Here is a 12,603-nt window from a genome sequence, read left to right as displayed (position 1 = left end):
ACAAAACCTCTCTCTCACTTTGTTTTATTCCCCTCTCTCCCAGAGCTTTCTTGCAAATGCTGGCTACCTACTCACTCATTAATTGCACTGCTAACACGAGGCCCCCATCCACCCCTGCTCCCCAGTCTGAGGCTCCCTGGGAGCGGTGCCTCCCTGCAGGCTCATTATCCACAAGAGGCTTTTCAAGACTGAAATGTTTCAACAAGCTGAAGTACAGTTACCAGAAATTAAATATCTGGAAGCCTAAATCCCCAGGTACAAACAGGCAGCTCTCCCTGCACAGAGCTGATTTACACTCACGCACACAGTTCTCCCTCTTAACACCTCAGCACCTGAAAGCAAAACACAGTCACCTAATCCTAAAATGTATTAAATACCAGCCCAAGAAGCAAATACAGCCAGCATCTCCAGTCTTCCCAAACCAGGAATCCTCCTCTACATGGGAAGCCCAACCCCAAGTACCTGCCTTACCCAGCCCTTCACCCCACCTTCCCATGGTGCTGTATCTGCAGCAATTAACACTTGGAAACACTTGAAAGCTTTCACCCTGGGGCTGTAAATATAACCAGTAAGCCATTCCCAACAGCCATGAGCTACCACGAGTCCACTGGACACACTAGAATGACACAGGCTTATGGCAGCAGGATGTTGTCAGGTGTTATTACACAGCCTGGATCACCCCAAACTGCAGTGGCCAGCACAATTGCTGGGCAAGATTGCAGCAGCTGCACCTCAAACATGGGCCATACCTTGAGTGCATTTGTGGCAGTCCTTCTCTCGCTGCCCAATCCTGTCCAGGCAGGAGTTGCTCTGCTCCCCGTTGTTCCCGGGACAAGCTGCAGAGGTGTGCTCCTCCCTGGGGACGTGACCACTGTCCCTGCCCACAGCCCAGGGGATGACACATCCTGCTGCTACGTGGCTCCCCTGGCTCCCAGCCCTGCTGCAGCAGCCCCAGGCAAGAAGCAGGTGCACAGTGCAGGGCCCCGCTGGGTCCCAGCAGCAGGACTGCACTTACCTCCTGCTCCATGCACTGCTAAGTCAACACTGGTGGCCGTTCACCCCCTGGAGATGCGGTGCTCCTTGCCCTGGGAATGGATGTGGGAATTCACACACCCAGGAAACAATAAAAATTCATCACAGCTGACAAATAAACATGCAGCCCTTGGAGTGAAAGATATGTCAGCAGCATAAGCCCAGCAGGTGCGATTTGGCAGATCTCTGTTGATTCAGAGGGTGGCAAACTCTGTCTCCCACTTTTCTCCAGGGACCTGGCAAGGCACCTCAAATGTGGCTGGTTCCCTGCTGCAGCAAACTCGCCCTCCCCAGCTGGCAGAGGGCTCAGAGCCTCTTGGCCATGAGGGCAATGCAGAATTCTGCTGCCCAAAGTGAAGGAATGAGTTGGTTTATGTTACCCGTGTTGGTGGGAGCAGTGGAAGTGGCAGAGGAAGTGCCGGGCACGATGGAGAGGAGTGAGCTCATGGGCAAGGGGACAAAGCTGCTGTGGGGTGTCACCCACAGCAAGATCAGGTGCCAGCTCTTGGGGGGTAATTGGCACCGAGAGTTGAGGAATACAGATCTCCATCTTCTCCCCATTCCTCCCCTCCTGAGACATCACTCCTCTGCCTTCCAAAAAACCGTTCCTCCTCCCCCCAGGGCTCGCTTCCTGGTGCATTCCTGGCTTTATGCAGTCTTTTTGTTGTCTTGGTGAAGGCTGAGAGCAGGGCTAGCAAACAGGGGACAGAAGACAGCCCCTGAAGCTCACATGGTGTTGCTGGGGCCACCTTGTCTCCTTGGCCAGAGACAGACCCATGGTCACGAGCCCTGCACCCATGGCTTCTCCCAGCCCTGCTGCGATGCCCAGCAGAGGTGTGGGGCAGGCTGCAGAGTTGCAGCAGCCCGGTAAAACCCATGGTTTCAGCAGAATGGGAGCTGCAACCAGGCAGCCAGACCCTGCAGCACAGTTAATACGCTCTCCTCTCCTTGCAGCAGAAGTGACAGGACGTTTAGCGTCTCCTTGTGGGGTGTTCACCCTCACTCCTGTCACAGTGGCTGAGAACGAGCCCTTCAGGGACTGGAAATTGTAAGTGGCGTTTCAAAGTGTGCAGCTCAGAAAAAAACAAAAAGGTGCCGAAGAGTAAGTGTTTCTGGGGCAAAGGATGTTCAGTGGAGTGACAGGCAATTATTTCCGCAAATGCTAACGAATAAATGGACTTCCTCTTCATTACCAAGCTACTTCACTGTCATCAGCAAATAGTTCCAATGACAATTAGTGAATTCCTAAATGGGTTGAGAAATCGGCTTATACACAGATACCGATGCAATGAGGTGAGGCAATAGCCCAGCCTCGCTCCTTACCTTTCCTCCTAGGGAATTTTCCTGCGTGCTGAATGGGTGAGGCATTCAGCTAACCATTATTTTCTTCTCAGCCCTTTCTCAGGGGAATGACTCTTGAATGAAATCCAGCAGTTTAATTTTGGTTTGATATGAATGGGCTCTGAACGTATTTAATGTTTAAAGGCAGCTATTCAGCTCGGAGCCTGCTCCAGAGGAGCAGCGGGAAGTAGAGCAGACCCCCGGGAAGTGCAGTGGTGCTACCACAGCTCTTTTCTTCCCTCTGCAGGCCACACTCTGATTTTCACTCCTGGATTGTCCTATAAACCTGGAGCCAGTCCATCACTTCAAGACTCCTTGCATTATTTTTGTTTGTTTGTTTAACCCAGGTGAGTCAGGGATACCTGGGCTCAGGCATAGATAAAATGCCACGCAGAGGAGCCAGGGAAGGTGCTGGTTTCAGTGGGAACCTCGGTACCTTGTCAGGCTGCTTGGAGCACTGTCACATCAGGGGAAAGCTCCCAGCTCTGAGTGCTGCAAACTGCTCCTCCCTGATGCTGGGGATGGGCAGAGCTCCCTGTGCAGGGTGTGTGGACTCGGTTCCAGCCATGCAGTGCAGGTGGGCTCATGGGATGTGCTTCCCATGTTTGGGCTCCCTTGGCAGGGAGCTGGGAGCGTGGATCTCTCCCAGCAAGTGGCACTGACCATCTCTTACCCTCTCCTCACTCTCTCCCAGAGATCACCTGGAGCTCCTGCCTGAGCACTGTGGACCCATAACCCTGGCATCTGCCTGTGGATCAAGGACAGCCTGACACACAGGGCAGTTTCAAGTTACCACACAGCTTTTGCTGCACCTAAGTGGGACCTAAGTTAAGGCAGTTTAGTGAAAGGAGACACCTTAGCCTAAGCATGGTGTTACCAACCAGTCAGTCCAGGCTGAGGTGGACACTACTGAGAGTGGAGTCTCCTCCTGGCTGCCTTTACCCAGACAACTCATGTGCTGCCCGAAACAAGGGTTTGCACCTCCCTGTTCAGCTGAACGACCTCCTCTGATTGCCCCTTCCATCCCCACGCATCCCACTGCAAAACTTCTGTGACTGCTGGGAAATTAAGGTGAGAAGACACAGCAGTTTCAGGTCACACTTCCAGCAATGGATGCCTAGAAGAATCATTCTAAGACCAAGCAGACTTAGGCTGGAAAAAATATGTCACATTTACTGAGTGACTGTTTTGACTAACAGCCAGACTTTGAAAAATATTAGCAAGGGTAAAACATTAAGTGACAGAACAAGGACACTTTAGATGAAGGATGTTGTTCTCCCTTTAATTTACTCCCCTCTACAGCCTTGCAAAGATCTCAGCAGAGTAAGTGTCCTTATTGATGGATACGCTATCCTTGTTAGGATGGGACAATATACTTATTTACAGCTTTCATCATTGTCATGAAGGCACAAAGCAAACAGATATAACTAATGAAGATTTAGCTGTTACATAATGTCTTTGCCAACTCTATGCAGAACTCTGGGTAAAAACCCTGGAAATAAATCTTTCTATGAGAGCATTTTTTAATGAATTTAAGACATGAAGAGATGTCTTCGTAGTTCATATTAGGACTCTGGGTATTGCTTTTCTGGAAAGATGTCTCAGGTTTGACGTACAAATGAAATTATGGTCTGAAAAACACCAAAGAAGTGAACATCACATCAGCCCTATGATCAAGCAGTGAATTAGCAGGTTCATGGTGATGCTCCACAGTAAATGTGGTGTGGGCTGTGGCCATTGGCACCACCAGCAAGATGCAGACTCAGTAATAATGGATCAACAGGCAGAAGAGATGGAGGAGTTGCAGTAAGAGCTTGTTCACTTCATTTGATCCTCTCTGGGTCCCTCTGAAGATGACAACAGCCATGGGGGAGCAACTCATGGTAGCTGGGACAGTAATGCTCCACAAAGCAAGCGAGGTAACACTTCCCAGGCCCTGCAAGAGGCGTGTTTGGTACTGCAGAAACAACCAGATTCCTTTGATGTTCTGAAATCCATTGTCTGAGAATCACAGGGAACTTCGTACAAGAATGGTAAAACTGAAGGTGGTGCATGATCACCTGGTAAGCTCCTGTGGAGCAGGGAATAGGATACCTCTCTCTGTTTCCCAGTATGACCTCAAACAATCCTTTTACAGCTCACACAGTGGGGACGAAAACAGTCCTTGCTGAATGATTCTGATTTGTGCAAAAAGCACTCCCTAAACACAACTAGAAAGCAATCCAAGGCATTTAAATTTTCACTCTGTGGCTGATTTCAAAAGAAAATGCCCCATGGCAAAACCACAGATGTGAACATCTGTTTTGGAACTGTGAATTCAGACAGGTATCAGCAGCTTGATCCATCTCTGCTTGGTGACTATTTAAAAAATCCTTCTCCTTCATGTCAGGAGAAAAATGGCAAAGAAGAATCAGATCCCTCTTTTTAAAGTTGGGAGGCAGGATAAATGCACTCTCCCTTGTGACAGACTAGTCAGTGTTTGGGGGTTTGGTGGTTGGTCTCACCAGGAGGTGAAGTCTGGTACAAACCTGCTTGTCTAGAAATACTGAAGTCCAACAGAAGGCATGAAGGAATGGTTTCTTCCCAGCTGGGACCTTGTCCCAGATCTCTGCAGAGCTTTTATTAAAGTTACAAGGTTTCCCCCACGATGCCCTGTGCTCCTTCTTTCCCTCCTTCATACACAGCTCCATCACTCGGTGTCTGTTCCCCACATCTGCATGTGGCCCCAGGGAAAGCCCCTCTGCCAGCACAGTCCAGCTGCTGTTGCTCCCTTGGAGGCAGCCTTGAGCATCAGGGACAGCAGCTCCTCTTGCCCCAGTGAGGGGTCCATTAACACATCTAATTTCTTTTCACATCCAGGCTCAACAAAAGACAGCTGTAATTCACTGTCATTTCCCTCCAGTCACTGTGTTACAGACTCATGGAATTGGAAAGGAAATCCATGCCTTTGAGTCAGACCCTATAGATGCAAGACCCCGTTTTAAGCTTCAGCAGGAGCTTTCTACAAAGTCTGTCAATCCATTTCTAGCTGAATCACATTTCAAAGAAAACTGGCCAGATAAGATACTTTTTTTTGTAGAAAGGAGTACTTTTGAATTGATGCTAAATTTCCTTTGACTAGTCGATAAAATAGAAGTTGAAAAGCTCTGAGGGTCAAGGATATATAGGAAGTGAGTACAGTCTTCAGAGTTACTATCCCTAAGGAAAAGAACCAGAAAGGAAGGCTGAGACAAAATGGTTGCTGAGAGAACGGAGGAGGAAGAGGAAAGCAGGGGGTGGGGGGGCAAAGGAAAAAGTAGTAAAATCAGACTTAATGGCTTGCTGCAGTTTGTGGGGACTGAGGAAACAAATTCTGGAACTGAAGGAGTTGTCAGGCAGTGAGATAGGGTTACACATCCTCCACACAGAGCCTGCAGTGTTCGCTTGATTAGGCGAAAGGACTTGGGATCACTACAGACAAAGCTGCCTTGCTCCCTGTCAACTTGCACACGTAATCAGCAGCCCAAAATGACAGCTCCCTCCAGGGCTGAGATTTCTTAAAACAAAACCAAAATAAAAGTAAAAGGCCTCTTTGGTCCTGCTTCAAACCTAGCTGCACTACCAAAAAGAAAAATAATTGTTAAGAGACAGAAAGACTGTGACATTCTCCAGCAACATCCCCAATGCTAATCTTCACCATGATAATAATAATAACAACAATGACTTATATTATTCCTATACCATAGTTGAGTAGCTCATATCCTGAGGAATACATCAGACTTGATAAACTACTGCCATCAACTCACACAGTGTGATGAAACTTAGCGTGGGAAGATGCTGATGTTTCGTGATGCCCTAGAGAAGCTAAGGACAAAATGTGATAAAGATTCCCCCCTGCAGACCTCAATTTCCAGGGAGGATTTGGAGTACATGGAATGGGAATCATACAGTTTGGGACATTGGCCAGGACACAGGAAATAATGCCCTTGTTCTTGGCCAAAGCATCAGTGAATCTTCCTAACTGCCAACTCCAAGCCTTAAAAATTCTTGAGATGGGGGCCAAAATTGAATGATATTGGCTTAGATATGATGAGGACTTTTTTTTTTTTCCAGCAGTAGAGGTTTTTGTTCTTTCTGGTTTCTGTTCCCAGAGGCTGCATTTTTATACTTTTCTCCATCATAATGAGTTCGAGCAGCAAGTCTCATATATGCACGAAATTTGGGAAGTTTACTGCACTCCCATGACTGCAGAAACTAGGACTTCATGGAAAACAATAAACCTCACCAGTTTCACAGGAGAATTGCCAATGCTGGTGCTCAGCTGAGGCCCCTCTCCACTCTTACACACCCCCGCTCTCCTGGCAAAGCCTCTGCTCTGAAATGTGCAGCCTTCCAAGCTGCAGCTCCAAGGGTGGCTTTCCAAGAGGGCCCCAAGAAACAAGGTCTTCAGTGAGCAATTAAACTGATGAAAACAGCTTTTGTTTTGGATGCACATGGTGGTGTAGGAGGCTCTGGTGTCAGAGAAAGGTGTGAGGTCTCACCCATCCACTGTGATGGTCAGAGCACACTGCTGCTGTGGATTCTCTCCTGGCTAATGAGGCTTAAGCTCTCACTTTAATTTTTCCTTTGTGGTGGGACTTTTAGAATCTTTCTCTTCTGATCCATAATTTATTTTCATAAATCTTGTAAGGACTTCATAGATTTAAAACTATCAGTTCTCTACCACATGTAGTCTGTGTTAACCAAGGCACCCACTGGGTTGTGATGCTCACAAGGACCAACAGACCCTTGCAACCTCCTCTGGGTGATCACCCCAGGAAATGCCCCTTCCAAATCCAGGGAAACAAATTCCTCAGATCATTCCTGGCAGTATCTGTGGCTTTTCTCCTCCCACCTACAAGATTCCTACATGCAGGGAAGGCAGGAATGGTGTCACAGGGCCTGGCACTGCCTGGGCCATGTGCTCAGCCAGTATTCTTGTGATAGACCTAAGACCTGACTCATATTTTTATTGATAAATATGCAGCAGAACAGTTCTGAAGTTGCACAATTCAATTAAAACAAACCAAAACAACTCCCAAAGCCCACTAGTCAAAGACAAGCTCTCAATAACCTCTTTCACTTTTTGTTAACTTGCTTTTCTGTGCCTAACTGAGCAGAAAGCAGCAGAAATATACTTTAACAGATTGTTTCCCACCTCTTCCCCGCCTCCCCAAGGCAGGTTTAATATCTCTCTAGAGAAAAAAAAATTAGTCTCCAATAAATCATCAAGCTTACTGCAGCACTTAAACCCTGCTCGTCCTTCAGCGTTCTGCTAGAAGGGGATTGACTCCCCCCGCACACCTTGAAGCGGGGTCCCTCTAGCTGAGCTCTTTGCCATCTCCTGAGCCCTGCTTTTCCCCGGCTGACGCTGGAAGCCGGTCCTGGTCCCCAGGGATGCCCGCCCAGCGCTGGCAGCAGCCCGGGACGGTGCCCGGCAGGCTCCCGGCTCCGCGGGCGCAGTTACCAGCAGATGGCAGCTGGAGATCGCGGAGGGAAATTTGGGCGTTCTCAGCTCTTGCAGGCACAGCCAATAAATCCTGGGCGACCTTGGCACAGGCACGGTCTCACCACCGAGCAGGGATGGGACCTTCCCGCTTTTCACCCCGAGCTGGGGGGGATGCACAAGAAGCCCAGAGAGGAGATGGGGGAAAAGACACGGCGCTTATCCTTCCAGGCACTGGAAACAGAATGAAAAGAAGATCTACCAATTCACAGGCCACATCTCTCCTCCCTTCACCCCAGGCTCAACCTCTCAAGCCACAGAATCATTTAGATGTCATTTTCTAACCCAATCCCACCACAGACTTGCTCATGCAGGTCCCAGCCAGCCCTCAAATGCATTTTGGGCAGAGTAACTCAGAGGACAGGAGCAATCCCTGTTCTCCCTCCACACCAAAGCCTCACCCACAACCCATCACTGCAGCAGTTCCCCAGAAATGAGCAATACCCTGTTATCCTTTCTTGCTCCTTTCCTCTTCAGCTCCCACTGCTCATAAATGTCCCTCCCTCTACCACAGTCAGTCCTGCAACAGGACTCACCCACTATGCCATGGCAAAACCCCTGCTCCAACTCCACATCTTCTTCTGGGATGTCCTTCTTTGCTCTATCCTCCTTCCTCCTCCCCCCAGCTGATGGCCCAGATGGGGTTTCTCAAAGAAGGCAACTGTGAGAAGGAATCATCTCCACCTGCTCACCCAGAGGAGCTGGCTTTGTGGAGCTGCAAAAGTGAGAGGATCAACCCAATCCCTCATGCACTGATTAAATAATTGCTTCTTCCACAAGAGGCCAAGATGGGCTCCGTTAATGCGCTTGCTTGAGTTACCCTTTCAGGCCAGGCAGCAGGAATGCTTTGTATTAAAATATACCAAACTTCAAAAAATACCCCCCCAGCTTAAAAAAGTTCCTTGTGGTCTGAGGGCCAGATCCACATCTGATCCCAAGGTGTAAGAAAGCCCTGTGCATCCTCTGGATCCCTGGTCAAACATGTAGGACAAAGGTGTGTCCCACCAGGGTGACTTCTGGGCAGCCTGTGCTTAGTTTGGGTTGCACTGACCCCCTGAGCAGCTTTTACCCCCAGGAGGATCCTTGCTGTCCTAGCTCTTTGCACAGGCTCCTTCCACAGGCAGCACAAAGATTATTCACACACAGAAGCTTTTCTTGGCAAGGACAGAAAATGAAAATAGCATTTTTTTTCCCATTCCCCCTGCCCCCAACCCCCAAAGTTTCAGCTCTGCAGAAGCCAATAGAGCCAAAAAAGGGACTAGACAACTCATCAGGCACTACCCGTTTAATCCAGCCCCAGTTCCTCATTTACCAATGTCAGCCTCCTGTCCAAGCTTTCTTTGGCTTTCATCTCTTCTTTTATCTGCATGCTATCTCTGGTTTGCCCCTTCTGGTTGCTGCTGCTTTGATCTCTTGAACCTCTGCAATCCAGACCCAAATCCATGAGAGCTTATGCTGAAGAGTTTCCAGTTTTTTCCTGTTGTCTTTAAATTCTTCCTTTGTTTCTCCCCTGAAACTTCTGGCAGATCCCTTCTGTGCAGCAAATGAGCATTTTAGATGTCCAGCCTGGGCAAGTGACCCTTTGACAATTCCCCATCCCTGTGCTGGTGGTTTTTTGTTTCTTCCATCCCAACCCAGTAGCACTTCCCCTGTGCAGCCTGAAGCCATACCTGGCTGGGACAGGTCTACAAGAGCCCCAGAATTAATTGTAGAGGTTTGCCTACACCATGTTATCTGGTTGCTATGTGGCACAAAGCATGTCTACTGTTCCATAAATAAATTTATAAGAAAAACATGGGAGACACAGAGGGAACTCTGTGTGCTAACTCATTTGATTTCAGCTATTTCTTATCCAGAGGTGGATGGTAATTCTTTATTTCATCATGAATACAGTGAGAAGAGGAAAAAAAGGCAACAGCAGAAGGACACACAGGTTTTTCAGCAGGTTTTGCTATTCCCAGGTAGGGATGTAGGCATTGTGCAGTTATGGGAGGGCTCATCTTTCCCATCGTGGAGAGTACAGGAGCACTGCAGCAGAGCAGAGCATGGCAGTGACTGCGTGGATTCCCTGTGAGTGGCACCCAGCCTGCTCGCTCAGAAAGCAGCCCCTCATGCTGTTCTCCAGCAGTTTTAGAATAGCTGTGTGCAAAGGAAGTGTCCTCATTTTTACTCAGAAGTGTGGGAGAAGAAAAACATGAGAATACATGGTTGTGCCTTGAACTTCCTAATTCTTCACCCTACGGGACAGTGTCAGGGCAGACTGTTCAGTCTGTCCCTCGTGGCCTCTGGCTGATAAGGACTAAGTTGAAAAGGAGCCGAGGTCACTGCACTGAAGTGTGTGCCCCAGACCTACCTGGGACAGCCACTTCCCCTCACCCTCAGAACCACTGCAGGGTGGGGGCTCCTCTGCCCCAGACCCCTCAGCACCGGGGCAGCAGCTGGGCCAGCAGGACCTGCCTCCCCCTCAGAACCAGCCATCCCCAGCTCAGGACCCTGCTGCCTCTCCTCAGGCTGATTCCTTTTGAAAGCAAAGCACATAACATAAGGCCTGTGTTTATTTTCCCCTTAAATTAGGGTGGCTTGATTTTAATTGAGAGATCTGCCAGAATAAGGCACATTTGTGCAGCTGTCATCAGAAATGCATGCTTGCTTTTTTCTCCTTCTTTTACTGTTTTTTTTTTCTTTTCCATTTCCTTTTCATTTTCTTCTTTCTCTTTCTTTCTTTCTCTTTCTTTTCTTTTCTTTTCTTTTCTTTTCTTTTCTTTTCTTTTCTTTTCTTTTCTTTTCTTTTCTTTTCTTTTCTTTTCTTTTCTTTTCTTTTCTTTTCTTTTCTTTTTTCTTTTCTTTTCTTTTCTTTTCTTTTCTTTTCTTTTCTTTTCTTTTCTTTTCTTTTCTTTTCTTTTCTTTTCTTTTCTTTTCTTTTCTTTTCTTTTCTTTTCTTTTCTTTTCTTTTCTTTTCTTTTTTCTTTTCTTTTCTTTTCTCTTTTCTTTTCTTTTTTTTTCTTTCCTTCCTTCCTTCCTTCCTTCCTTCCTTCCTTCCTTCCTTCCTTCCTTCCTTCCTTCCTTCCTTCCTTCCTTCCTTCCTCTCCTCTCCTCTCCTCTCCTCTCCTCTCCTCTCCTCTCCTCTCCTCTCCTCTCCTCTCCTCTCCTCTCCTCTCCTCTCCTCTCCTCTCCTCTCCTCTCCTCTCCTCTCCTCTCCTCTCCTCTCCTCTCCTCTCCTCTCCTCTCCTCTCCTCTCCTCTCCTCTCCTCTCCTCTCCTCTCCTCTCCTCTCCTCTCCTCTCCTCTCCTCTCCTCTCCTCTCCTCTCCTCTCCTCTCCTCTCCTCTCCTCTCCTCTCCTCTCCTCTCCTCTCCTCTCCTCTCCTCTCCTCTCCTCTCCTCTCCTCTCCTCTTTCCTATATCAATTTGCTTGATGCAACCCTTTCCAGGCTAAGCTGCCCCATTTCCAGAAAACAGAATGAAAGGGGATGAACTCCCAGGGTAATCTCAGAGAGACCCAGCTGAAGTGGTCTATTTGTTCTCATGTGCCTGGTGACACACTGGTGGAACTGGGCAAGACGTGCATAGCACCTCCAGAGTGAGGGCTGCAGGGGAAAGACCTCTGTCTCACAAGGAGTTTTCCATTGCTGTGGCCCAGACTTCCCTATAATGTGTGCAGTTTGTGAAGTCAGATGTTGAAGGAAGGCTCCAGGTTTGTATCCAGTTCCCAGACCCAGAGCTGAACAGCTGATGGACAGGGGTCCTGGATATAGGATGCTGGGAATGGCTCTGAGAAGAGCAGTTGCCCTTCTTGGAGAATGGTCTTGCTGGCATCCTGTGTGGCATCACCACCCCAGCATCCTCCCTAGCCCCTTGCTTTATATCAAAGAAGTCTACTCTACATTGTGGGAAGCAACCAGGGAGATCCAGCCCCGCCTGATCCTTTTTCTCTTATGGAACAGCTGGAAAGACAGTAGCCTGAGAAATTGGCTGACCTTTTTGATGCATTCAGCTGTCTAGCCTTATACTTGTCCTTTAAATAATTTGTCAAAAAACAGACAAGCACAAAACAACCAATCAGCAGGAAAACAAGAGCCCAGACAAAACAAGAGAGACTTCCTTTTCCAGCCTTGCACTTCTGCAGTTGCTGGTCTGAAGCAGTTTAATCTAAAGCAGGTTTTGGCAGTTGCTGGGGAAAGCAATGTCCATGATGGGTATTTAGAGACCAGGGCTCGCCTGCCATACACTGTCCAGGGGTTTATTACCTGCTGAAAAAGCTTAATGTGCTTCAGGTGCTACGTGATGTCCAGATGTCATGGTAGAAGCCACTTGGAGAGTGCTGGTGATAGAAATGCTGCTGGGTGAATGCAGAAACATTAGTGCCAAATGTGATACTTAGTCCCAGTTCATCTATTTGTAAAGAACACGGGAGTGGCTGAGCTGGTCGGGACCAGAGGCCCATCCATCCCAATACCCTGTCCATGGCAGTCAGCTGTAGTTGGTTCTTCAGGGCACACAGATTGTGGCTCAAGGCCAGTGATTTGTGGTGCTGGGATTTCCGGAGTCAGACATAGTGTCTTTGTATTTAATAGCCCCTGGTGAATTTTGCTTTCCGGAATTTACCTAGCTAATTCTAAATCCCTTTGTACCCACAGTTTCCTGTGGCAAGCAGCTTCACATCTTAACAACACGTATTGTTTAGTGTTGCCCATTTTTTCATACCCTGA

The sequence above is a fragment of the Coloeus monedula genome, assembly GCF_965178545.1.
Source record: "Coloeus monedula genome assembly, chromosome: 9".
Classification (NCBI taxonomy): domain Eukaryota; kingdom Metazoa; phylum Chordata; class Aves; order Passeriformes; family Corvidae; genus Coloeus; species Coloeus monedula.
The sequence above is the reverse complement of the archived record's forward strand: the minus strand, read 5'-3'. Positions refer to the sequence as shown.